Source organism: Pinus tabuliformis, chromosome 2_1 (assembly GCF_031772625.1).
Source record: "Pinus tabuliformis cultivar Carrire ecotype Pingquan chromosome 2_1, CPIR1, whole genome shotgun sequence".
In the NCBI taxonomy this organism is placed as follows: domain Eukaryota; kingdom Viridiplantae; phylum Streptophyta; class Pinopsida; order Pinales; family Pinaceae; genus Pinus; species Pinus tabuliformis.
The window spans coordinates 409519012-409547007 of NC_142299.1; the positions used below are offsets into that span (position 1 = coordinate 409519012).

At 35.1% G+C, this 27996-nt stretch overlaps 1 pseudogene; it reads left to right on the forward strand.

Moving 5' to 3' along the window:
- The first annotated feature begins 9569 nt into the window (after window positions 1–9569).
- LOC149200644 (phospholipase A(1) DAD1, chloroplastic pseudogene) lies at window positions 9570–11192 on the forward strand (annotated as a pseudogene).
- The last annotated feature ends 16804 nt before the right edge of the window (window positions 11193–27996 follow it).

Consider the following 27996-nt stretch of genomic DNA (forward strand, 5'->3'; position numbering starts at 1 on the left):
ACTTCTAGTTGTTTCATTCTCTGGCTATAAGTATTTCTTAACTTTCATTGATGCTTTCTCTAAACGCACTTGGGTATACTTCTTAAAACTCAAGAGTGAAGTATTTAACATGTTCTTGGCCTTTAAGGCCTTTGTTCAAAAACAATCTCGACATCAAATTATTAAAGGAAGAACCACACCTTAAAGGAAATGGATAATTGTATGCTTCAATCTAAAGGACTTAGTCTTAATTTCTAGGCATAAGCAATTAATTGTGCAAATTACATAGTAAATCACACTCCTACCAAGGTTTTAAATAATATCACTCCAAAAGAAGCATGGAGCTCAATAAAACTATATGTAAGTCACTTTCGTGCTTTTAGAAGTGAAGCATGGGCCCATATTGCAGATGTCAAAGAATATAGACTTATTCCACTTAAGTACAAAAATGTTATCATTAGAACAGATGTAAAGTTTCCTGAAAATATATTGGCTTATGAGTCTAGTTTGACAAATGTGCCAGTTCTCTCTATCCCTTCTACTTTTGAAAATATATCTTCTTCAGATGATGATAGCGAGGATGAAAATCCTCCCCCACCTTCTCAGGATCCTCCTTCAGCTCCTCAGCTTCCAAAATGGGTCTGTGCTACTCGGGATGCAGCAAGTGATCTTGCTGGTGATCCTAACGATCAGTGACATACACGTTCTCAATTCGATAGAGCCTCTTCTTTACTGGCTCAAGCTTCAGCAAATTATGATCCTGAAACCTTTGTAGAAGCTTTAGGCCATCCAAATTGGGGCACAACTATGAAAGAAGAATATCGTTCATTATTGGCAAATGATACATAGCATGTTGTTCCTCTACCAAAGGGACAAAAACTTGCTAGATGCAAATGGGTTTACAGAACCAAGTATGGACCAGATGAAAAATTTGATAAACATAAAGCTCGTCTTGTTGCTAGGGGTTTTTCACAAGTAGAAGGCATTGACTATACTAAAACCTTCTCCCCTATTGGCAAAATGAACTCTATTTGCCCTATTCTTTCCCTTGCTCCCTCTTTCAAATGGGAATTCCATCAGATGGATGTTAAATCTACCTTCTTGCATAGGGACTTGCATGAAGAAATCTATATAGAACAACCTACTGCTTTATACAAATAGACTCCAACCTTGTATGCCGGCTTAAGAAATCCCTTTATGGTCTCAAGCAAGCCCCTCAGGCTTGGTATGCCAAAATGGATAGATTTCTTTTAGAAACTGGCTTTTCTAGGTGTCATTTTGACAATAATGTCTACACCAAGAAAGTGGGAAAGTCTCTTATCATTCTTGTTCTTTATGTTGATGATCTTATCCTTACTAGTAGTGATCCCAACCTTATAAATCATGTGAAGTCCAGCCTTAAAAATAAGTTTGAAATGACAGACTTAAGACACTTGCATTATTTTCTTGGTCTTCAAGTCTTGCAATCCAAGGAAGGTATTTCCCTTTCCCAGTCTAAGTATGTCTGTGATCTTCTACGCCATTTTCACATGGAAGACTGTAAGCCAACCCCTTCTCCCTTTTAGTGTGGAGCCAAAATTTCAGTCACTTGTACTTACCCTGAAGTTGATGCTACCTTATACTGTCAACTTGTAGGAAAATTTTTGTATTTGACCCATACTCATCCTAACCTTTCCTTTGTTGTTGGCCTTATTGCTCGGTTTATGAAAAACCCACATGAAAGTCATTGGAAAGCAACTAAAAGAATACTTCATTACGTTTGAGGTACAGTTCAGTTTTGGATTCATTACAGTTCAGAAGCATCTCCTCTATTGGTTGGTTTCACTAATTCCAATTGGGCTGGTGACCCTGATGATCATAAGTCTACTGCACATTATGTGTTCACTCTTGGTTAAGGACCTATTACATGGGCTTGCAAGAAACAAAGTGTCATTTCTCTTTCTTCAGCAGCAGAGTATCGTGGTGCCATAGAAGCTAGTAAGGAAGCCCTGTGGCTTCGTCAGATCCTGTCAAAGTTTGGCTTTCAGTAGCAACATCCGACTACACTTTGATGTGATAATCAAAGTGCCATTCAACTATGCAAAGATCCAGTCCAACATCAACGTAGCAAACACATTGAACTGCACATGCTCTTCATCAGAAAGCTCACTCACGACCATGTTCTTGAAGTGTAATATTGTTCAACAGATGATCAAGTTGCAGACATCTTTACAAAGGCTCTCATAGAGGCAAAGTTTTCTAAACTTTGATTTGTGGTTGGAGTTTATGAAGTTGTCACTAAGGGGGGATAGGCTCTAATGCCTCCTTCCTTCTCGTATTGTGTCACATTTTTACATCCTTAAATCCTATCCCAAGTTGTTCTTAAGGGGGGATGTTAGGATATTTTGACACATAGGAAATAGTTAAGTATAACTTGGCCTAGTGTAGAGTTAGGTAAAGTGTGTTTCTTTACTAGGTACTTTTGTAACTTACAATCTGATGGTCCTGATATGTATTGATCCGACGGTTCATTCTCTCCTCGGTATTACCGACACTTGATCCGTGGCTTCACACCCGATTGGTCCATTATCTCTATTTAAAGAGCATGAAGGGTCATTTGTAGGGTAACTGTTCATGAGAGAAGTTTATGTAAAATTTCATTCTTTTATTAATAAATTTCCTAAAGTGGCCATGTTGGCTCAGATTGTGGACTTTTTCCCTCTTTGGGGTTTTAACCATGTCAAGAATACTGGTGTATTGATCTGTGATCTCTTTGTGAGCAGTGTCCTTTGGTGTTCTGTCTGAGGAACTTACCCTGTAAATTCCTACAATTATCTCCTAAATAGATGTGACCACCATTATTAATCTCATGATAAGTATCAAACCAAACTCTTTTGCATGACATGTGCATTGATGCACCAAAATCTATAAACCAAGCATTATCATCATCATTTTTTGCTGATAAAGCAACATTGGACACAAACAATTTAAGATTGCTAAAGTCATGACTAATTGCTTCATCCCTATCAACATAATTTCCTAAATGTCTTCTTTGTTTAAATTGATCAGACCTTCTTTTCATTCAATTCTTAGCAAAATGACCAGCTTTTCCACAGTAATAACACACATCATCTCTACTTGATTTGGCATTTGTCCTTGGTAAAGGTGTACCTTGAAATGATTTTACCTTTGGTTTTTTGCCTTTATTTTTCTCCCAATATTTTCCTTTGAAGGACTACTTCCCTTTAGCCATCAATGCTAAATCTAAACTGGGAGATTTTTGTTTAAGACTTCTCCTCCACTCTCCTTCCTACATAAGTATACCCGCCAACTCATCAAAAGTAGGAGCCTTCTCTCTAGTTGAAAGACCAGTGATAAACATTTGATAATCATCAAGAATTCCATTCAATGTTAGAGTAACCAAGTCTGTACAAGATATTGTTTCACCAATGTCACCTAATTTATCCTTTAGATCCTTAATTCTAGAAATAAAATTACCGACACTTTCATTTTCTTCCATCTTAATTGAAAGAAACTTACTCTTTAAATACAATATCCGATTTGTAGTCTTCGTCTCATACAAATTTTTGAGAGTGTCCCATGTCTCCTGGGATGTTTTTCACTCTCTAATATGTGGAATAATGTTGTCCTTAACAGACATCCGTAAAAGTACCTTCGCTCTGATACCAAAAACAAAGAATGCCTCACCCAGCTATTTACCACTCGGCCTCTCCTCACAGCTCACCTCTCCTCACAACACACCTAAGGTCTGATACCAAATCAAAGAACGTAGACAAAAAACAAAAACTGAACACAAACACAGAAATTTGCTCATTTGATCACTAAAGATGGTTTTTATACATAGTGGAAAGGTTTCTGGAGTTGGTGACAGTGGCTTCTTCAGTATGTTATCTGACTCTCGAAAATTCCTCTTGAATTCTCGAGAAGGAACTAGACTGTGCATTTAATATAGGTGATTGGAATTAATGGTTGCTAGCACCAAGACCCTGTGGACAAATTATAATAAATATGTTATTTACTTGAATATAAACTATTTTCAAAGAATTTATCTAGAAATCACGCATACATATTGCAATCATATCCTTTAATTATGACATAAAATATGCCAAACAATTATCCACATGGCATTATATTATGCTAAGACTGCAATAACACCTTCAAGTTATGGTCCCATCAAATGTTTAAAAAATAATGCTTTTAATAATATTGAAAAATATTTTGTTTTTCAAAATTTAACATTATAATTTGCATTGGTTAATACAGACAAATTTATTACTAGAATCCAATTTTGATTAAGACTAGTAAAAAAAAAAAACAAAACTTTTCATAATTTTTATAACATATTAATTGTAAATAAAAATATTATTTAAATTATAAAAATTATTTATATTTTAATAATAATAAATAATAATAATATTTTTATCCTAATTTAATTAAATAAAAATATTATTTTATTTTATTTTAAATTTCATTCGCATAATAAAATATCAACTCAATTGATCAGTATCAACCGAATTTAATCGCTGATTTCTCTAAATATAAAACTCAATTGATCAGTATCAACCGAATTTAATCGCTGATTTCTAAATATAAATATATATGTAAATATAAATTTAACATTTGAAAACTACTTCATAACTTAATTTTAAAATAATTTAAATTTTAATTATCAAAAATTTTATATCTACCAACTGAGTGTTCGGTGTTTATGAATACAGAAAAGTGTCTCTTTCATGAAAATTACATGCATTCATTTAGATTTGGACACGCAACCAACAAAAATGAAAACAGATGCTTCAATTGAGGAGATACTCCCGTAAGGTGAGTTGCCAAAAAATAATTGAGGAGGTACCCTCATAAGGTGGGCACCTCAATTTGTACTTCAAACTGTTTGCCAGCGTAGTGGAAGTGATTGTGAGCGGACGATGGAGCTCATAAAAGAGATGGTCAACATATGTGGAATACATAGGCTTCCTCTCAAACTTATGTTCACAGTATCACACCGGTGTGGTCGGCACCGCGTGCCACTCTATTCCCTGTACCGCGTTCATCCTCTAGGTTTTCAGAAGCGAACTGAATCCTCACGCCAACGATTTAAAAGCGAGTAAAATGAGCGTAAAGGACAGTTACTGTTGAGCACGAACTCGGAATATATAATCAGTGGCATGGCTACCCTAATTTCACAGTTCGTTGCAATCCCGCACAGAGAGTCCCTATTTGTCAATCCTTTCAACAGCATATGGAACTCCTTGTGTCTTTGAAACAGGCTACCTTATCATCTTATTGTGGCATGATTGAAGCATTTTGATTTTTCTTATTGTGGCTTGATTGAAGCATTTTGATTTTTACCTTTTTAGAATCTATTATGTCTATAGTATTTTATTTAGCCAGGGTTTATTGGTTATTAAGAAAATAAAATGAGCTTTTCATAACTAAGAAAACTGTTGATCATAGGAGACTTATTATCAAGAGACTGGATTTCCTTCAAAGTAATTATACTTTTGATGCCGACACTAAAATAGCATCACATGTAATGAGCCGAGGCTAACAAAATATTTAGTGCACTATTTTATTTGTGACATTTTCTACCAAGTAAACAATATGGAGAGAGTAGTTTTTTGAATTATTTGTTATATTTTTAAACTCATAAATTGTGTATTTTCATGACTTTTTTTTCTTCATTAAAAATAAATAAAATTAATGCATATTTATTTTTTCGTCAATCTTATTTTTCATTTTTTCTCTTTATTAAGTAATTCTCTGTTGATTAAACATTATTAGAGTTTTGAATTGTGGAATAAAGTGCGATAGCTACTAAAATAGTTAGGAGCCAAGATGAAGGTGAAGTACCTACAAATGGTGACAAAGCACCAAATCCTAAAACTGTTGGTTTATTTGAAACCAAGGAATTGGATAAGTATCTAGCTATTAGAGAAGCAATGTATAAGAAAGAAAAAATAATTTGATATTAAGATTAACAATTTTGAGATAGCTAATAATATATCTTATTTTCATTGAAAGCCTCTAAAATATGAATTGCATGGAATATAAGTAAGTTGGATGTGTCAACTCCTAGTTTGAGCAAAATAACTTCTGGAGTTTAGGGTCACACACTTTTGGGGGTTCTTGCCCATCTAGTTTGATGTGTCAACTCCTAGTTTAAGCAAAATAACTTCTGGAGTTTAGGGTCACACACTTTTGGGGGTTCCTGCCCATCTAGTTTCCCATTAAGTGGTAATAAGACCTTTGCCTGAAAAAATGATTAAAACATACAAAGAGATTTATCACACTGTATACTAGAAAGCTCAACAAACATAACCCATGACATTGCTTTTCCAAAACATGGAAAACAAGTATATTACAAATTTAATGAATTTTTCTATAATTATTATATATGGTTATCAATGATTAACAAACATTTTACAATATTTTCCAATTTTCTAAAAAATTTTCCAAAACTTTATAGTGTTTTCTAATTTAATAAAAAATTCACAAAAAATTAACAAAATTTCATAATTCAATAAAACTTATATATATATATATATATATATATATATATATATATATATTATTATTTGCCATGAAACAAAAATTGATTTATTACCTATTTATTACCTATAAATTTGTGCATCTCTCATATGCGTAACCCTTTAAAGGGCCATGAGTGTATTTGGCATGCTAATGATTGCCTTCTCCACTTCTTTCAGTACTTACAATACGAATCTCATACAGAATATCAACGTGAAAGAAGTTTTGTTTAACTTCAGCCGCACTCCACACGAAAAGAATGAAATACACGATTTTTATATATCGTCATCCTTTCAAATTTTATAGATCGAGTTAGAAATGGATTTCACTAGAGAAATAAGATTTTAAAACCGGAAACGCTAAAACTTCAAATTAAAAAATGATCACAGAAATGATCTTTAATTAATTATTATTAATTAAATATTATTGTACTACTAGATATGATTAAAAAGAAAAATATAAAAACAAAATCTACATAATATATAACAAAAATTAGCAAACTTCAATTTTATATAATTAGTAATTTATATAGATTATTTTGAAAATATGGAAAGCCTTTAATTGTCCAAAAATTTAATAATATATAGACATAATTTTTAATTAATTTTAAAATATATAGATATAAATTTTATTTAACTTAACATAAATGTTTAAAAAAATTATATCATGGATTTTCTCTGTAAAATATAACTTTTATTATTAAAAGAATTAATAAATTAGTTATAATGTGAAAATAAGAAAAGGAGAGAAAGTTCAATAAATAAAAGAAAGAGGGAGTAAATAAAATTAGAAATCTAATTTAGTTAGAAAAATGAAGTCTAAATAAGAATTTACTACAAAAAAAATTTAAAAATAAAGAGAGGGTTTCTTGATGTCAAGAATTAATAATAGAATTCTAAGAATGACTAGACTTGTAGCTATCTTCTCAATTAAAATGCTTAAGTTGTTTTTCTGGTTTAAGAGATTCTTATAATTAATTATAAAATAAGAATAATAGGTTCTTCATTTTAGGATTTTCATTTGGTCATAATAAATTATCTATTTAAACTTTTGGTGTGCTCCTAGATAGTTGAATTAGTGATTCAATCATGAAGTATATCAACTATATTTTCTTTGAGATAAATTTTGATTGGCTTTTGAGTTTTTTCAATGTAAAAAAAGCTATCTACTTAAAAAATTGCAAGGTTTAAAAATAATTTCAATGTTTTTTTTAATAAATCTTCTAAATATCACGATGTGTCATGACATTCCATACATGAGGGAAATTAGTGTTAGGAGTAGGATAGTGGAAGGAGTGGGTTATGTGAAAGTTTTGTTAATTTAAGAGATGGATTAACTATTGATTAGGAAGGAGTTATTAAGTTGTTTTCTTTTCTTATTTAGAGAAGTTAGGGTCAAGTTTTAAATGACTTGAGTAACAAAGAGTTTAGAATATATTTTGATAGTGGTGAGTACGAAATTTATTATTAAAATAATTATAAAGGAAAATATTTTTTCATGATTTTTATAACAAATTAATTGTAAATAAAAAAATTATTTAACTAATTTTTTTATAATTCCATTTATATGGTGGGAAATGGATTTACTTATCATTACCTTAATAAATCAAAAGCCCCTATTGAATTTCAATAGGAATTTTTGGGTACTTTCCATGAAATCCATGAACATTAGCGAATAAGGAAATACTTTCTTAAATTATGGTGGGAAGTAACTTATAGTAAACATCTTCATCATGGCCAATATATCACCCCGGTGACTTCACATCAAGGAGTGCCATACAACTTATAATAAATGTGTTTTTACTTGAATATAAGCTATTTTCAAATAATTTATTTTTGGATGGCTTAATTGGAAAACTTAAGAATAAAATATCGCTATACAAGTATCTAAAAATTATGAATCAATATTGCAACCATATCCTTCAATTATAACATAAAATATGCCAAATAGTTATCCACATGGTATTATATTATGCTAAGGCTGAAATAATACTTTCAAGTTATGGCCCAATCAAATGTTTCAAAAATAATATTTTTAATAATATTGAAAAATCAATATTTTTTTCAAAATTAAATATTATAATTCGCATTGCTCCATATAGGCAAATTTATTATAAGAATCTAATTTTAACAAAGACTAATAATTATAGAGAAAAATAATAAAAAAATATTTTTTCATAATTTTTATAACAACTCTTTTGTAAATAAAAATATTATTTAAACCAAATTTTTATAATTTTATTTTAATAATTAAAAAAACAATAATATTTTTTAATTTATTATAATTTAATTGAATAAAATTATTGTTTAATTTTATTTTAAATTTCATTTATATTGTGGAAGTAATAAAATATCAATAAGTATCCATAGTAGCTCAATTGATTAGTACCAGCCCAACTTAATCGCCGATTTATCTAAATACAAATATATATGTAAATATAAAATTAACATTTGAAAACTACTTCATAACTTAATTTTAAAAAAAGTTAAATTTAAATTATCAAAAAAATTATATCTGCAAACTGAGAGTTCCGTGTTTATGAGACAGAAAAGTGTCCCTCATGAAATTTAAATGCATTTAGATTTGGACACGCAACCAACAAAAATGAAAACGGATGCTTCAATTGAGGAGATACTCTCGTAAGGTGAGTTTGTCAAAAAATAATTCAGCAGGTACCCTAATAAGGTGGGCACCTCAATTTGTATGTCAAACTGTTTGCCAGCGTAGTGGAAGTGATCGTGAGCGGAGGATGGAGCTCATAAAAGAGTTGGTCCACATATGTGGAGTAGATAGGCTTCCTCTCAAACTTATGTTCACAGTATCAATGGTGTGGTCGGCACCGCGTGCCACTCTATTCCCTGTACCGCGTTCAGCCGCTAGGTTTTCAAAAGCGAACTGAATCCTCACGTGAACGATTTAAAAGCGAGTAAAATCCGAGTAATGGACAGATGCTGTTAGAGCACGAACTCGGAATATATAATCAGTGGCATGGCTACCCTAATTTCACACTTCATTGCAATCCCCCAAAGAGATTCCCTATTTGTCAATCCTTTCAACAGCATATGGAACTCCTTGGGTCTTTGAAACAGGCTACCTCATCTTCCCTACCCGCCATAATACACAACTCCACTACAGGCCTCAAGAATATATCAAACTGCACTTCTAGAGCTTCTTCATCCACTCTAAATCTGGTGAAGAACCCTTCACAAAGGAGATTGGTTTGGTCTAAACGACTGGAAATCACATCCCTAATTGACAGGGGCTTAGGAGCCACATTCATAGGTTCCAGTCCTAGAAGTCCTAACAGGAACAGAATATTAGACTCCACGCTTTCAAATCAGAGGAAATCCAACGACATACGCAATTCTTGGAACTGTGATGATTGGATGAGCAAGCTGCGGAGACCCAATCCTTCTCCTAAGCAGAGTCTGGCGGGTAAATGGAGGGAATATCATGGTGCCAACGAGTGGAGAGAACTTCTGGATCCCCTTGATGAAAACCTAAGAAGAGAGATTGTGAAGTATGGAGAATTTGCGCAGGCAACTTATGATGCCTTTAACTCTGATCCCCAATCGAGCTCTTATGGTGGCTGCTGCATCCCATGTGGTGAAGTTAATTCATTTCTTGAAAGAGTGGGGTTGAGGAACACTGGTTACAGGGTGACCAAGTATCTCCATGCAACTCCCAATGTCCATGTTCCCAACTGGCTTTCGAAACTATCGAATGAAAGCCTAAAATGTGAGAAGTCTAACTGGATGGGATTTGTTGCTGTGAGTGATAACTTGGAAGAGATCAAAAGATTAGGTCGAAGAGATATAGTTATTGCATGGAGAGGCACCATGACTCCGCTTGAATGGGCTGAAAATCTCAAGACAGATTTAATACCAATTAAACTCTCTGATAATATTCATCACTCTGATCTTAACCCGAAGGTGGAAAATGGATTTTTAAGTCTGTATACTTCTTCTAAGGGCAATAGCCATAGTGACATTCATAATAATAGCATGAAGAGCGCATCTGAACAGGTTCTGGAAGAGGTGGAGAGACTGTTAGAATTATACGAGGGCGAGGAGTTGAGTATTACCATTACAGGGCACAGTCTAGGAGCAGCTTTGGCGCTCTTGAGTGCATATCAGATTGGAGAAAACTTGGCATCAACCTCAAATAGTACACCAGTAGCAGTGTTCTCTTTTGGGGGACCAAGAGTTGGAAACCATGATTTCAAACAGAGGCTTGAGGAGATCGGCGTGAAAACGTTGAGAATTGTCAATACCCATGATTGGATCCCTCAAATGCCAGGGATTTTTATGAATGAATGGCTACATAAGAAGTGCCATGAAATATTAAATTCAACAGCATTGACCGAAGCAATGGAGAGGATGTCATTTACTCATGTGGGGGCTGAGCTCAGAATCAATCACTTGGATTCTCCATATCTGAAAGAGAATGCTGGTGTGAGTTGCTGTCACAATCTGGAAGCCCATCTGCACCTGGTCGATGGCTTTCAAAGCTCTGGAGTTCCATTTCGACCCAACGCAAAGCGGGATTATTCTCTTGTTAATAAAACCTGTAATTTACTGAAAGATGAACTTAGGGTGCCTGCTAATTGGCACAATTTGTCAGTCCATTATGATACCGATTTCAGTCCCAATTTCAATCATCGCCCTATGTTATCTCCGCTTTAAGTGCCTTCTGTGTAAGAAGAGGCTTGGTGACTTGTACAGCAACCGTCTAAATATAATATGAATTGTGAATTTCGGGTGCGAATGGTGGCCCCCTTTTTAATCTTTACCTCTGAAAGTGAGTCTGCAACAGCAACCTTCGAAATATGATATGAATTGTGGCTTTCGAGTGCGAATGGTGGACCTCTTTAATCTTTACCTCTGAAGTAAACTCACAGATCTATCCAGCCATCCGAGACTATATGACAAGCTATGTGTGGTCGTGGCTCAAAATTGTATGACCATCCAAAGTTTGAATATTGTATATGTTTTTGTGTAAATAACAATTTTGCACGGGTTTTATTGAACTACCAATTCCTATATGGTATGGTATGTGTGGTTTAAGGGGTATATAAATTTAAGGCATTTTATTAGTAGTTGAGTAATAATTAAATGGTTGATAAATGTTTATAGTTATGATTGATTAGTTTTAAAACTAGCATATATTTATTTTAATTTTAATTTTAATTTTAAGTGGACCAATTTTTTAAAGATTCAAATGTTTTTTTAGGATCATATTTTTTAAGATTTAAATGTTTTTTTGAGTGCAAAAATTGAAGAAAAAATTGCTCCTACATAAATTGGATTTTTCTTACAACTTGGTAGATCTTTAGATGAATCCATGATGGTTTTTAATGATATTATTTCAATTATATAAATTTCACCATTTCTATATATAAAAAAATATTTTCATTTTTAATTTTATTAAAACCCCCATTTAATATTGATGAAATATTTTTAGTAGTAATGACCATATATGGCTTAGATATATTTCAAAACTAATGATTTTTTTTTTTCTTTTAGATTTAATTAAAAAAATGTTATTAAAAAATAAAATATTTTGATTGTGAAATGTATTATGGTTGTTGGGCATTTGGTATGGATAAGCCATGGTATTAGCCCATAGTATTGGAACAAAGTCTATTTACAAGTAAATAATATCCCTAGTAAGGCGGGGATGAATATCCATAGTTAAAAATCTTGTTATTTTGTAATTTTAATGTAAGTATTAAGTTTTTATTTGCTTATTAATAAATTTAAATATGTTACAAAATCATTATTTAATTTGTATGGTAAATGAATCTTCATTTATAGCTACTATTCATATGTTATAAATTTATCCTTAATTTTATTATTATAATCATTATTACGTTATAACAAATTGAATTTTATTACTTTTAATTTTTTATTATTAATTGAATCATACAAAAATTTACATCATTAAAACATCACCTCCATACTAGGCTACAACACCTCTCACCACAAAAATATTTTTAAATTAAATTAAACTAGCATTTGCACCACATGTTGCAAAGGAAACCCCGTAAGGCAATGACATAAGAAACAATAGCATAGAAGAAAGAAGTCAAAAAGAAACAATAGCATAGAAGAAAGAAGTCAAAATTTTATGCAATTTTGTTTCTTTACTGGTGTTTCTTTTTTATCATATGTTATGTTTTAGGGAGATTCCAACCAGGATATGTTCAAAGTGAAGGATTTATGAAAATGCTCTTCATTAATATTCTAGAACCTTTATAAGTAAATGATTTAAATAAAACATTTCATAACAAAGTAAATGTTGTTAATTTAGTTCCTTGTTGCTTCTTATCCTTATTTCCCTCGTGTAAAATGTCCAAACTATAAAAGAATGGTATTATTTTTTGTCTCTTAAGACCATTTTATTTTATCTAACTCAATCATTTTCATATTCTCAACTAAGTGCCCATCATTCTCTTTCCATAGTGACTCAATGTGTTTAAATGCATTTCATAAATTTGGTTTAATAAATGTTGGAAGAAAACCAATATATTTCAGATTGTAGAAAGGAGTGTACATTGGTTGGGGTAAAATTGTATTGCTCTTACCCTTTGATGATGTCATCTAAATCTTGAATCTTTCTCACCACTTATGAATTCCCCATTCTAATTGTTTTTTATCATGATGATATTGGCATCGCAATCCTTGTTCGTGAGAATATCATTTAATAAGTCAATGATAAGTGGCACAATTGGTTCCTCACAACCGTGAAATTCCCCATTCTAATTGTTATTTGACCATGATGATATTCGCATCATAATCCTTGTTCATGAGAATATCATTCAAGAAGTCAATAATAAGTGGCACAATTGGTTCCTCACAATTGTGAAAGTAAAGGAAAAATTCATTCACAATATGTTTGAAAACTTTATACTAAGAGTCTTGATTCATGAAATTTTTTATCCTCTCCTTTTGTTGTTTTAATTTGTGTCATCTCAAAAAAATGTTTCTCCAATAACCTATGTTATTCCTATCTTAACAGTGTCATTTCCATTAGGTTTGCTTGCTTGACATTAAGCACAATTAAGTTTGTAGTTTCAATTGCAAATTTCATGCCTCCATTCAATTTTTGTTATAGAAGGAAAAGATCCCTAAAAACTATAAATGAATCCTCATCATGAAAGCTAGGAGGTAGCTCATTAATCAACTATTCATCCAAGGTGTCATCTCCATTTTGTTGGTAGCTTCACCAGTGATGCCTAAGCCTCATGTTAATACATTAATACTTTACATGGGAAACATGTGGGTACTTTTGTTTAAGGTCGATGTATATTGGCCTTGAATGATACTATATTGAGCCTACATGATGGTAAAAAATTTATATGATAGAAATTACTAGATAACATTTAGAACCAATCTACCTGTTATTCGTATGTATATATAAATCCATATATGTTTGTTCCTCTTCGACTGATTTAGATCTAGGTGAGGGAATCCATAGAGGCAAACATGAGATCATGGCAAGGGGACTTTAAGAGGCAAAACAATATCCACTATGTAAACTCTTTCTTCCTAGAATCTAGGAAGAAAGTTTGGATATAGATATTTAGGGAGGATGAGTTAAAATTAGAGTTGGTTAAATGGAGGTTGTATCGAGCTTCGCAACGAGCATCGCTCAACCATACCTGCATATTCTTCCAGGAAGATTTAATGCTCGCTTCTTTCTTTCTAGAGATGTAGTCAATTTCATCATTTTAATATCAGCATTAGTAGTTTCCTCCAGACTTAAATTCAGAGCCTCCGCAATGGAAGCATGCAATTGTTCAATTTCAAAGTTCCCACAAACTATAAACCAAATGACGAGATAAAAAAATGACTCACCTCTTTTTTGTAGGTATTCTAGATGATTTTAAGCAAGAAAGTTGTCCACACCCACTCTACCAGATGCACCGATTACACGAGCTTCATGACGAGCATCGCCCAACCATCCTCATCATCATAGGTTGCAGTGAGTGGATTGTTTCTTTTAGCATTTGTATTTAATTTCATTTCATGTCAGCCTATTCTTTACTTCTACATAGGATTTAGTTAGGCTACATTTCATATTGCACACTTGCATTGCATTATTAGTTGCATTTCATTTTTAGCCCATCAATCCTAGATTATGGTAGTTGCTCCATAACCAACGAGCTTGCTATTTCAATAGTTGGGCCTTTTGCCCAATAATCCTATGAAGCTGACAAGAAACATTTTCCCATGTCAACAAGACCATAGAAGAAAATCAAAGCCTTGAGATATGAATCTTTTGAGATAATGGATAAGGTAAGAAATATCACTTATAGAGTACATGCCCCATGTTATATGTGCATTTACATAGTAATAAATGTATATAAGATAATATAAGTTTATTAATGTCTGCTAAATGACCAAACTAAGCAATGAGATTGTTTAGTACATGAGTGGCAATAGAAAATGGGAGGTTTGTCTCACTGTCAAGGGTGAAACTCTGTCTCGGTACAACAATGAGAAATTCAGTGAGACTATAGTGATAAAGGTTTGGTATAATCACAAGAAGGGTCTCTCTCTGTCAAGGAGGTAGATGATTAGGACAAGGAGCAAATAATTTATGGCCACATCGAGAAGCTTGCCATTGCTTTTGGTTATCAACAGATGCCTAAATCAACTATCCAGATTACCAAGAACCTTCACGTTTGTGGGCGTTGCCACAAAGCTCATTCTGATGATCACCAAGAAGGGAATTGTTGTGAGAGATGCAAATTGTTTCCATTGTTTCTCGAATGGACTCTATTCTTGCACTGATTATTGTAATGCTAATTGCAAATCATCTCATACAAAACCGTGTGACTGCAAGCATAAGAAATTACTTGCCTTTTGTGACAAGCATGTGTTTGATAGAGAAAAATGGACAAATGCAAAAGCAGAGGGGATTAGTAAAATATTTGATGTGTATCAGTTTTTGTTTAGTGTATCTAGGGTGCATACATAGCAAAAACATACCTAGATAGTTAGTGACATTTTCATAAGACATACTGAATTTCTTCCTGATTCATTTCTTCATATCGAACATAATTTTACAAAAAGTGTTGAATATACATTGAGTATAGTATTGCTAGCAATTTTCATAATGCAGTGTTGTTGGGTGGTATGCCAATGGTGACACATCATGTGATCATATGTCATTGATATAGACGGTATTTCTAGCATAGTTATTTATGGTTGCATGTTGAAGATTTCAAGAGAAGCTATGCATGACAGATTCTACCTGCCCTAACATAATTCACCCAAAAGATGCAAAATTTATTTGACATACTGATTTACCTTGGACAATGTGATTTTATATGACAAGGCATGCATTGGGCTTAAGATTGTAAAATATCTCATAACCTTTTCCAATATACTATAAATCAAGGCCAAGGAACACTAACATAGGAAATAATAAACATGTGTAGAAGCTAGGACATTCATATAAATTTGTGTTGGGTGTGGAGCCTGATTATCTTCTATATTCAAAGGTATCGCCACATAGGACCCCAGTTCGAAATGGGGGCGGCAACGCCGCCCGTAAAATATTCGCTGCAGGGGGGGTCCAGGGGGGGGCGGCTGCGACCTTTGGGAGCCCCCCCCTGGCGGGGGGTTTCGGGGGCAGCGCCCCTGAAGCTAAAAACAGCTGTAAAATTGCCTTGTAAAAGTATAGTAATTTCTAGTCAATCTGGGCCGTTCATTAGGCGGATGATCTGACGGTAGAACTTATGTTTAGTTTAGGGTTTTTTGCCCTAGAAGGCAACCCCTCTCTTTGTATGAGGGTATTGTATTTGAGGCTGTGTGATAGATGTGTATTTGGTGAGCGAGAAACAGAGAGGTGAGACTGTGAGAGAAAACAGAGGATATTACAGCGGATTTGATGTAGGTTGTGTCTCTTCATTTTGCTGGATAATAGAAAGGAAGGACTGGCTGTTCGGGGTGGATGTAGCCCAAACTAGGTGAACCACGTATATCTGTGTCTCTCTTGTTTTGTGCGTTTTCTGTGTTTATATTTCTGCAATATTTTATGTGTTCCATTGCTCCGCAATATATAATTTTCTAACAATTTGATGTCTAACTACTGAGAACATATACTTCATAATCCATTTTGTCATAGTTTGCTCATTTCATTGAATTAGAACTTGCCACAACTCTTTTGTTGAGGCCTAAAAAGAAAGGGATACCTAGAAATTTAAAGATCTACCTAAATTGAATCTACAACCAACTTACATTAATTAATTTAGAATCTCGTTAGCATTGTTTATATGACATAGTTTTGGTCCATGGAATGTTCAGACCCTAAGGATATATGAAAGATATCTAGGAATTTCATCACATTTTTTAAACACTCAATCTCCTTTTTCTTGTGAGGAAGGGGGATCATTTGCAAAGTGAGCATGACTTAGGTCTTTGACATTTGACCCAAGAAATAGATATTTTTTCACCTTACCTAGTGAACTTTCCAATCTAACAAGTATCCGAGAGCCTTTATTGAGAAAGGCCATGACCTGGAAAATTGAAACAAAACAACCCAATATTAAATAAAATAGTTCATTATTATTTTTTCAAAATGACCATAATGAGAATTGTTGATTTTTAAAATGACAAATTGTTAAAAACCAACAAGAAGCACAATTGATATGAAAAGATTATATGACTTCTAAACATGCTTGAAATCTTTATGCCACTTAAAAAACCTTTTAATACCATTTAGTAAGTTTTGTATCAAATTTCTTAAATAAACAATTATAGGCGTAATATATAGAAGGGTAATCCATTTCTATCTAAATTAGTAGGGGAGGAGCTCTTACTAATTAGGTAAGAATAAACTTGGGCCCTAAAAATAAATCTCTTGAGACATAATGTGGAGCTTCAACATATGAAACAAAACACTAAAATAAGAAGACAACATTGTTTGATTGATCTTTGAAGATAAACATTATTAGTAACTTGTCATTAATTTCCAAATGAGTAGAAACATCTTTGAACAAAACACTAATCATTATTATAAAGTTTCTTCAAATCTTAAATCTTATATTTTAGATTCAATAAAGTCTATCCTTAAAGTAAATATGATCATGGTAAAATTTTCTCCAAATATTAAGTATATTGTATCCTAGCATTTAAAAAAAAAAACCTTATTTAATCATATCAAAATGTTATTCAAAATCTATCAATATTAAAGCAACATTGTAATAAAAATTCTTCACCTAATACATTTCCTCTTAACTAGGAATGAGAGTTCCTAAAAGAATAATTTCATAAAAACAAAGCCACTTTGACAGAAAATAATCACCGAGGGTTACACATTTAAAATTTGTTAGAAACATTAACTAATCCATCATATGGCTTGGGAATATATTTAGTAAGACTAAGACCTCTAGTCAAAGCGCCACCAAATATAGCCTCTTCCTAGAATTTCAATACATCCTCTTTGGTAGAATACAAAATTTTTATAAGATGACATGAAGCAACGTAATGGCTATGCAATTCATAGTAATTTATGATTTGGCTTTAGAAAAAAATTATAAAATTTGTACTGCCAAATATAGCCTCTTCATAAAAATATAGCAGACCATTTATAATTAGAACAAAATTAGTTCGATAAACCCCGAAGGAATACCATCGACACCAGGAAATTGCCTTTCTTTGAATGAAAAATTTCCCTGCTAACCTGCTCCCTCTTCTAGAGAAAGAGAGTCAAACAAGGTCTTCAAATCAAAAGGCTATCATTTGGAAGAAAGCGACTATAGAAGCTAGACAAATGTTGCCACTTTTTTGGTTTTTTTTTACGTAATCAGGAAATACTAATCTTATAACATTGTTAATTAAATTTTGTTTTCAAATTTCGAAATGAATAGATTCAACAACTTGCAACTATAATTTTCCCAAGTTCTAACTAAATTTCAAATAAAATCAACTGAAAATTCAGCCTAAGAAAAGGGAAAAAAATTACCTCTTTAGACTACAACCTATTATATCTTGAGAGAATGAATGATTCCTCATCTCAAAAGGTTTGATAAACCCCATTTGGTGCTCATCCTTAAGCACTAAGCCAAACTCTTACTCTGCACCCATTTCAAATATCCAGTTGATGTGTCCTTAAATTGGCTTTAGCTCCATAGTGGCAGTTGTCCTCGCATTCCCATTATCAGGGTTATTTTGCAAAGAACTATACACCCCCTACTCACCACTTCTAAGGAGAAGAATATACACCCCCTACTCACCACTTCTAAGCGGAAGGTCACTGAATTGAATGGTGCTAAAGGTAAATAAGAGGAAGCCAGTTCAAAAAACATTTGTTTGAAATATTTTCCACCATTAAAGGATGGTGTAAACAATCAGCCCATAAGAATATTCAGCCTTATTTATGTGAATAATGCATTAGCATTTCCTCAAACTCATGAAGAAAATTCACAACATAACAACTTTAAGTTAATCTTAGTTTTAATGTGCTCATCTCTAGTGGATGGAAAATTTGTTAGAACCATTTACTTTGAGCGTTTAGAATTCTATCATATCTTAAGAGCTTGGAGCAATTAGATGAATCCTATAGCAAATGAGGCTTCCAAACACATTATGGAAACGCTAAAAGGGGGTGGGGTTTGACTGCAATCAAGTGGCCAAGCTAATACAAGAATTGTAGTTATAGCTGGACTTGAGATCTTTCTTCCCAGGGTCTTTGAAGAAGATTACTAGATCAACCGCCATCTAAATCCTACTAATCCTGCCACAAATATATTGACAATGAAAGGACAAACAACTCGATCTCAATCCTATCAATTCTGTCAGGAATATAATTACAATAAACATAGAACAATAGATTCAACCATTCATTTAACTCAAAAATAGTTTTAAAGTGAACAATCATCATGCAGCATACACAATGAATATATATTTATTATCGGTTTCCATCCCATGTCCAGATGATGTCTTTGAGGCCAGGATTTAGATCATGACTGTAGAAATTACTGTATTCCAGCAAATCCCCTCCGATCTTCCTAAGCTCCACCATGAAGAGCGAGGGCGTGACTTCAAAAATCTAGGTGTCAATAGAAAAATACCCCCGCTCCATCCCCTACAACTTCACCTTACAGTCTTCAAACTTCTTGAAACTGAACCGGGAAAGACTTGCAATCTCCTCGAGCATCAACATTATGCTTAACATTATGGTACAAAATGAGGTGTAAAATCATTTATTACAAACATAGGCAAATACCAAAATATTTGATAAGCCCCGGGGTTTTACACCTACCTGTTGTCAATGAAAGTCAGTGCTTTCTCCTATTACCCGTGGATATGTCGGATAACACGAATAGCCTGTTTAATTTCCCCTTTCCTTCTATTATATTATAGGGGGTGGCGCTAAACTTGATTGATAGTGACAGGCGTTCATGGTAAAATAGACTAGAGTCCCACCCAGTTATTGATCGAGAAAGCTCCAGCTTCGACATTATGCTCGACGTTGGCTGAGTCGAGGGTTTGAACGCAATCAAGTGGCCAAGCTAATACAAGAATCACATTTATAACTAGACTTGAGATCTTTCTTCTCAGGGTCTTTGAAGAAGATTATCGGGTCTTTGAAGAAAATTACCAGACCAACCGCCATCTAAATCATTCTAATCCTGCCACAAATATGTTGCCAATGAAAGGACATAAGCTCATTCTTGCACTACTCAGTTCAGCTTGCCACGGATGCTTTCTCAACCATTCCTGGACTTTGCAAGGATGCTTTCCTCAGAAGCCAAAACCATGCAAACTATTTAAGTGAGGAATGGCTTCAGCCCATATCAACACCATACTGTGTTTTTCTGAGGAAATCATCGAAATAATGTGTTAAAGCCTCAACCATAATAGTGAGCACCATAGGTGCTCTCAAGGAAATATCATCCTCGCAGAGAATCAATGCAGTGATAATCTCGCTTTGCAGAGAAGGGAAAATGAAGGAGGCAATAGGAATCCTGAGTTTTCCAGACCACTGAGGCATTCAACTCGAACCCGTTACCTATAACTCTTTATTACAACAATTTACTGGAAACAAGGCTCTCTCAGAGGGAAAACAAGTCTATACCCACATGCTTTCAAGTGGCTTTGAGCTTGATATTTTCTTTAGCATCTAGTTCTTGCACTACTCAGTTTAGCTTGCCATGGACGCTTTCGTGACAATTCCTGGACTTTGTAAGGATGCTTTCCTCAGAAGCCAAAACCGTGCAAATGGTTTACGTGATGAATGGATTCGACCCATCTCAACACCATACTGTGTTTTTCTGAGGAAAGCATCAAAATAATGAGGCTATGTTACCGCTTGAATCTGCCTTAGGCTAAAGGAAGGTGAGATTCAAGGCAACATCAAACCAAGCTCAGTCTTGTAGCTATCCCTACGAGAGTAGGAGAGGGCTCTCTCCGGGTCACACTCAGTGAATAGATGAACGAAAAGGACTGAGATGACTTTCTAACGAACAATTTATCTTAGGCTAGTAAGCGAAAATGAACATAAAGAGGAATTTTTATGAATGACTGTGTTTCTGGGATGTTATGGGACCACTGGACCTCAATGAAAAGAGAACTTAACATAAAGGAGTAGATTATTTTGTGAGTTAAGGTAGGCGGAAAGCATAGCAATTTAGTTTTAGATTATGGCGGAATGGATATATTGATTAAGAAGGTGAAAGGGGCATATGAGATGAATCCTTTTCAACAGAAGAATGAACACTAACATGAAATTTTCCTCTAGGTAGAGCAATAAAATTGAATTCTACCTAATCTCATTCGAAAAACTTCAATAGAAATGAATATGAAATGAAATATGGAACATAACAAGGTACATATGAAACATAAGAGACACACTTGCTACACTCACAACCACAGGAATCTCATGAAACAGAGCCGCTCCCTTTCATTAATTCTCTGTAAAAATATACAATGAAGAAACCGAGTTTCTTTCCCACAGTCTCCCAGAAGTTACAAGCCAGCCAACCCTTTGCAAATAAAAATGTATACAATATATAGAATGTGTGGAGAAGAGGTGGAATGCCCAGGGGTTGGGAAGTTACTCAAATCATTTTGAAATGGAAATGGAGAGCCAACCATCAGCTACAGGTGCAGCGCTCTCAAGCATGACATTTGGCGTGTGGTGACCCTTTGCATTCTTCGCCACTTGGATAGGTGCCCACCTGGAGAGAAAATACTTTAAATTCCACCTATGGTGCCAAAAAACCGAATAGTAGATGACCAAGCCCACTTGGAGAATTCGCGACCCGAAATTTCGCGAAACAGGAGCAAACTGGGCAAAATTTCCTTTGTGCGTCGCGCGCTTTTCTCTGTGCGTCACGCTACTTTGGGGCCTATTTTGGGGCACTTGTAGGTGTCCAAAATGTTGCCCAAGTGGGCTTGTTAGAAAGCTTGTCCTGACTACTTTCCAACCCAACTTGAATTTCTTAATTTGAAGCTCATTTGCCCCTCCAAAACTTCATTCTCCCAAGACTTCTTTCTGTGTGTCCAAAAAGTGGCAGAGAGGTCATTTTTGGGTGTTTTTTGACCTTTAGGAGACCCAAAACTTATCAAAATTTCTAGACCGGACACTAGTAGACGTATTTTTTGATGCTAAATCCAAATATGCAAGCTATTCCTCATTTGGAGCTCTAGAATTTTAGCGTCGCGCGGGGTGCGTGACACACAGGGAGAAAAACCCTGTTTTTTGACCAAAAAATTTCACAATTTCAAAATGTGCTCCAAATTTCTTGATATTTGGTCTAGAGCTTCTTCATTAAGTTTTATGGTGGGCCAAGGATTGCCTCAGTCAATATCCGGAGTTGATCATGCTCTTTTTGCCTCTTTTGCCTTTTTGATGCCTTCTTTAGGTTTGCCTTCAAATTCCTTATTTCGTGCCTTGCAAACCTTGTTCTGTGCCCAATAGTGGTCTTTCATGTTTCCTGAGCATGTCCCTGTCCTTGTTTTCTCTAAGGGAAGCATCAGCAAGCAAATCCGACTTAACCCTCTCTTTTTTCCTGATTAGGGTTTCCTGGAGTATTTTTTTCAGCTGCTTGATTTTGACTTTGGAGACCTGATTTCTTGTGTAGCAATGAGTAGCCATGTGTCTTTGAAATTTGTTGTCTCTTTTGGCCCTCTTAAGAAGATTGTTTAAATGGAAATTTCCTTTGTCGCGCCAAAACTCCCTATTTTCATTGATTTCTCCTGCAATTAGGTCAACTGAAGACCTCTGCTCCCTTTGTTGTTGAAGTTCCCTTTTGAGTCCTCTAGTATTTCGATTCTTCCTTGTCACTTGCTCTTGACGTTCATCTGAATCACCTTCAATTGCTTATTATCCTGCTCGAGGAATCAAACCATGAAATTGGCCTTAGAAACATTGTCCCTAAGCTCTTTGATCTTAGCATCTTTCTCCCGAAGCTGTGTCACTGTGGGTCTCCTCCTCATACTCTGACGAATGCTGTGATGTCATGACTGCAGTATGGACTGTGATTAGGCTCCTCTTTGATGATGGTGTGAGGCTGGGTGCCTTTGTAATATCTGTTACCAAGGGGAACAATGAAGCAGGGAGTATTAGGAAGGGAATGATGTAATGGGAACAGGGGTTATAGGGAGAACTTTTTTTAGAAACATGGGAGGAGTTTGGGTATTTTGATAGGGTAGGGTTTAGGGTTTCATGTTGACCAAATAGTGGAAGGATAGGGGAGAGGGTTGGGTAGTAATTTAGGCAGGGATATTAGGAAAAATGAGAAAGGGAGGATAGGAAAAATGGTAGGTGAGGGGAAGATGATGGGTGGAATGGGACCTTGGCACTACCAGCACACTTCAGCAACCCTAGCCATCATGGTTCTTGGTGATTTCTTATGGTTTATTTTATGCATTTGGTTGCATTCAAACATCGGTATAAACCATCATATCATTGATAAAACTTGATGAAAAATGATGTCAAAGAGCCTACCTTTCAATTTGATAGGTTTCAAAAAAAATTGGAGGTGATTTGGCAAAATTTCAGCCCTTTTTTCTCTGTGCGCCGCGCTCTCCATGTGCATCGCGCCAGTGTAAATTTTACACTGGACAACCTCTCCCAGTGCACTGCGCTCTCTCTGTGCGTCGCGCTCTTTTCCAGGCAACGTTTGGAGGCCTTCTTGATGTCCAAATTAGGTTCTGGATAGTTCGTTGGAAATCGATTTGAGTCTACTTTCCAACCCAACTGGAAGTTTTTAATTTGGAGTTAATTTTCCCTGTCAAAAATCAAATCTCCCAAGACTGGTCAAAATGTGCCCAGTGAAGCTGCCTCAAGGCAGAGTGTTGTTACAGTCAACTTTTGAATGCCTTTCTCAACTCCAAATTGAGCTCATGATAGCTCATTGGAAAGAACTTTGTGTCTATTTATCATTTGACTCATCAAGCAAGTCATTTGGCCAACTTCGGTAGGAGAAAACTTGATTTTCCCAAGGTCACTTCAGAGGTGCATCAATTCTCCTGAGGCAATAGTGATTTTGACATTTCTCTAAAACCATGATACCTGTGTAAAAAATGAAGGAGGTATTTATTCCTTCACATGTTTTGGACAAAAACCTCTCTCTGATTTCCAAAATTCATCTTCTATTGCTCAAAAACATCATTTTAGTGAAACCTATCCCGATGTGTGGAACAAGGGATTTGTCGAAATGAAGTGAAATGAAGGGGATATGGAGCTTTTAAATTCTTGAGGAAATTTTTGGAAGTAGGGAGGGATGTTAGGAAGTAGGGGAAAGTGGAATCTCGGAAATTGAGTTAGGGGAAGGGGTCCAAAAGGGCAAAACACAGGCCCAACCTAGAAAACTACCAGGTTGTAGCAAGAAACTAGGGTTTGCGTGAAAATGAGGAATTTTGGGAATCTCATTGATGGGAAGTGTTTGATGAGGTACTTTAAGGATGGGGGAAAGGTGTATGAACATCAGGATACAAGTTTTGCCGATGATTTGACCATCCAAGAGAAATTAGTTTCAAAACCCTAAGAGAGGGAGATGAACCTTGCCTAGGGCAACTGAAGCATGAACAAGGTGTAAAATGACCCATTGGAACCTGACATGATGATGAAAACCCTTTGAATGATGGTAGACTCAGTTGAATAGTGTCATAGACTGACATCTGGACAACTTTGAAAGGAGTGTAAGCAAAGCCCTAGACAGAATGCCTAGTGACCAAATTTTACTTGAAGACTCACTGAAATGATAAAATTTGACCTTGACATCTTAGAATCACTTGTGTAAGAGCATGTTTGATCACTGGAGGAAGGCTGCAAAGGCTGACACTAACATTGGCTCCAATGGGGGATGGTAGCTCCTTGGAGGTGCCAAGAACTACAGATATTTGGGTGAGCAGACAGTGCCTTTGTCCATTGGGCTATGGAGTCCATTATTCCAACACGACTCAATTTATTTACATGAAACTTGACTCAAACTGACTCAATGCAAATGACATGACTAAAAAACTTGACTGAACTTAAAACTTAAAGCTTGGTGGTAGTACATGACCACCTTTATTTCTTACAAGACTATATATCATAAAACTATATCAAACTGTCGATGTAACCAATCAAGAAGATGGCTTCTCGACTGATTCTTCTGATCAGATCTCCTAGTCACCAATTTATATTGGTAACTGGGCCTCCCAAAACATAATAGGCCATGAACTCCTACGTCACTGAATGCTGCAATTATGACCTTCACTGCTGACTGTAACAAATTTGCCATTGGATCATGAAAAACATGAAGATTTACCTCATGTTGAAGAAACAGGATGTCCTTTTCTTTTGATTCTGATCTTCCTTCATAATGTACTTTAGAAAAAATATGCTCTTGGTCCTCAAAAAATTCCAAACAAGCAGATGAGTGGATTTCCTCTTCAAAGAACACTTCAAAAGATGAAACATATGAGAAAGAGTCTGAAAGACAATCCTAAAGGTTCTGCTCTTCGGTAACTTGAATGTATTGTAGGTCACCTTCATATGATATGACAGCCAGATTGTCTTTACATTCATTAATCATAAGAAAAGAAACTTCAGATGTTTCATGAAACTCAAGCATGACATTTCGGTCATCTATCATAAATTCATCCAGAGAAACTTTTTCACTTACTTGAACAAAATTCTCATCTTGCTGTTCATGAACTGACTGTATGACCTCTTTATGAAGGCTTTGTGCTGATGAGATGAGGGTAGTTAGGTCTGTAACTTTGTCTTCTTCATCCCAGATGATTCTAACAACAGAGTTCTCTTTCATGGGACTTAGTACAAGGTTTTCTTGGTCATCACAATCTGAATCTGAATCTGAAATGGGTGACTTGACATTATCACATTCTGGAATTAGAACTGGAATTCCTTGCATGCTGTCTTATTCTATGGATAGATCTAAAATAACACTTTCTCTTTCATCGCTTTCAGTCTTGTGGAACTCTTTAACCTGCTGACCTATAAAGCTGTTCACCGGACTGTCATCCTTTTCAAAAGAGGAAGAAGTTTGCCCAACACTTTCTTGACCATGTGTGCACTGCAAATCTGCTTTAGCTTGAGCTGGAACATAACCGTGCAAGAGTTGATCAATCTCATCTTCAGACAGAGGAGATAATACTTTTTGTTTTCTGTTGCTCAAACAATGATTTTCTTCATTGATTTCAAGTGAAGGTGTATACAATGTTTCCTCATACAGCTGATCCATTTCATGTAATTCCTGTTGACCGTCAAGATGCAAAATTCCTTCATCTTCCATCGTACTACAACCTTGATTCTGTTGCAAGTTTTCATGATCATCTTCATGCTGCTGAAATGGGTTTTCACATAGGGCTTCCATGATCTCATCATCTATAAAATTATCATCCTCATAGTATTTTTCAAGGCTTTCGATAAAAGTAGAAGCATGTTTGCAACAGTCATTAACTAGATTCAATGATGGATAAGAGTGTTTATATCTTTGAATGAACAAGGCATGAAAATCCTTTAGACAGTAAATACAAGCAGCAGGAAAATTTTCATACCAAGATTGGGCTTCACCTTCAAGAGTGGCCATGAATATCTTCATTAAGAAATCTTCAGGAAAATCAACCTTCAACTTGCGAATATGCATGTGAAATCGAACTAAATGTAAAGCAGCATCTTTCTTACCATCATCTTTAAACATAGGTAGATTCTTTGACCAATCTACCTTCGGAATTTTATTTGGAAATCCTGGAATGTGATCTCGGCTCATGGGAGCATATCTTCTTGCAATCTGCTCCGTTTTAAAAATCTCAAGATACTGATCTCTCTGCAGTGGAGTCACCTTGAAGCACTGATTGCTTAGATTCTTCAGTGAATGGAGTCACCAGGTGAATGATTTCAGTCGTCTTCTTATGTCTGATCGTTGTTCACCATCAAATATCAGATCTGAACTTGAGATATGTCCTGGGGCAAGACAATCTACAAGCAAACCATTTTGTCCCCAGTATGGTCGCCACTATGTTAGCGCTTGAATCTGTCTTAGGCTGAAGGAAGGTGAGATTCAAGGAAACATCAAACCAAGCTCAGTCTCGTAGCTAGCCCTACAAGAGCAGGAGAGGGCTCTCTCCGAGTCACACTTAGTGAATAGATGAATGAAAAGGACTAAGATGACTTTCTAATGAACAATTTATCTTAGGCTAGTAAGCGAAAATGAACATAAAGAGGGATTTTTATGAATGACTGTGTTTCTGGGATGTTATGGGACCACTGGACCTCAATGAACAGAGAACTTAACATAAAGGAGCAGATTATTTCATGAGGCAAGGTAGGCGGAAAGCATAGAAATTTAGTTTTAAATTATGGCGAAATAGATAGATTGATTAAGAAGGTGAAAAGGGCATAGGAGATGAATCCTTTTCAACAGAAGAATGAACACTAACATGAAATTTTCCTCTAGGTAGAGCAATAAAATTGAATTCTACCTAATCTCATTCGAAAAACTTTACCAGAAATGAATATGAAATGAAGTATGGAACATAACAAGGTACATATGAAACATAAGAGACACACTTGCTACACTCACAACCAAAAGAATCTCATGAAACGGAGCCGCTGCCTTTCATTAATTCTCTGTAAAAATATACAATGCAGAAACCAAGTTTCTTTCCCACAGTCTCCCAGAAGTTTCAAGCCATCCAACCCTTTGCAAATAAAAATGTATACAATGTATAGAATGTGTGAAGAAGAGGTGGAACGCCCAGGGGTTGGGAAGTTACTCAAATAATTTCGAAATGGAAATGGAGAGCCAACCATCAGCTACAGGTGCAGCGCTCTCAAGCATGACATTTGGCGTGTGGTGACCCTTTGCATTCTTCGCCACTTGGATAGGTGCCCACCTGGAGAGAAAATACTTTAAATTCTACCTATGGTGCCAAAAACCCGAAGAGTAGATGACCGGGCCCACTTGGAGAAGTCGCGACCCGAAATTTCGCAAAACGGGAGCAAACTGGGCAAAATTTCCTC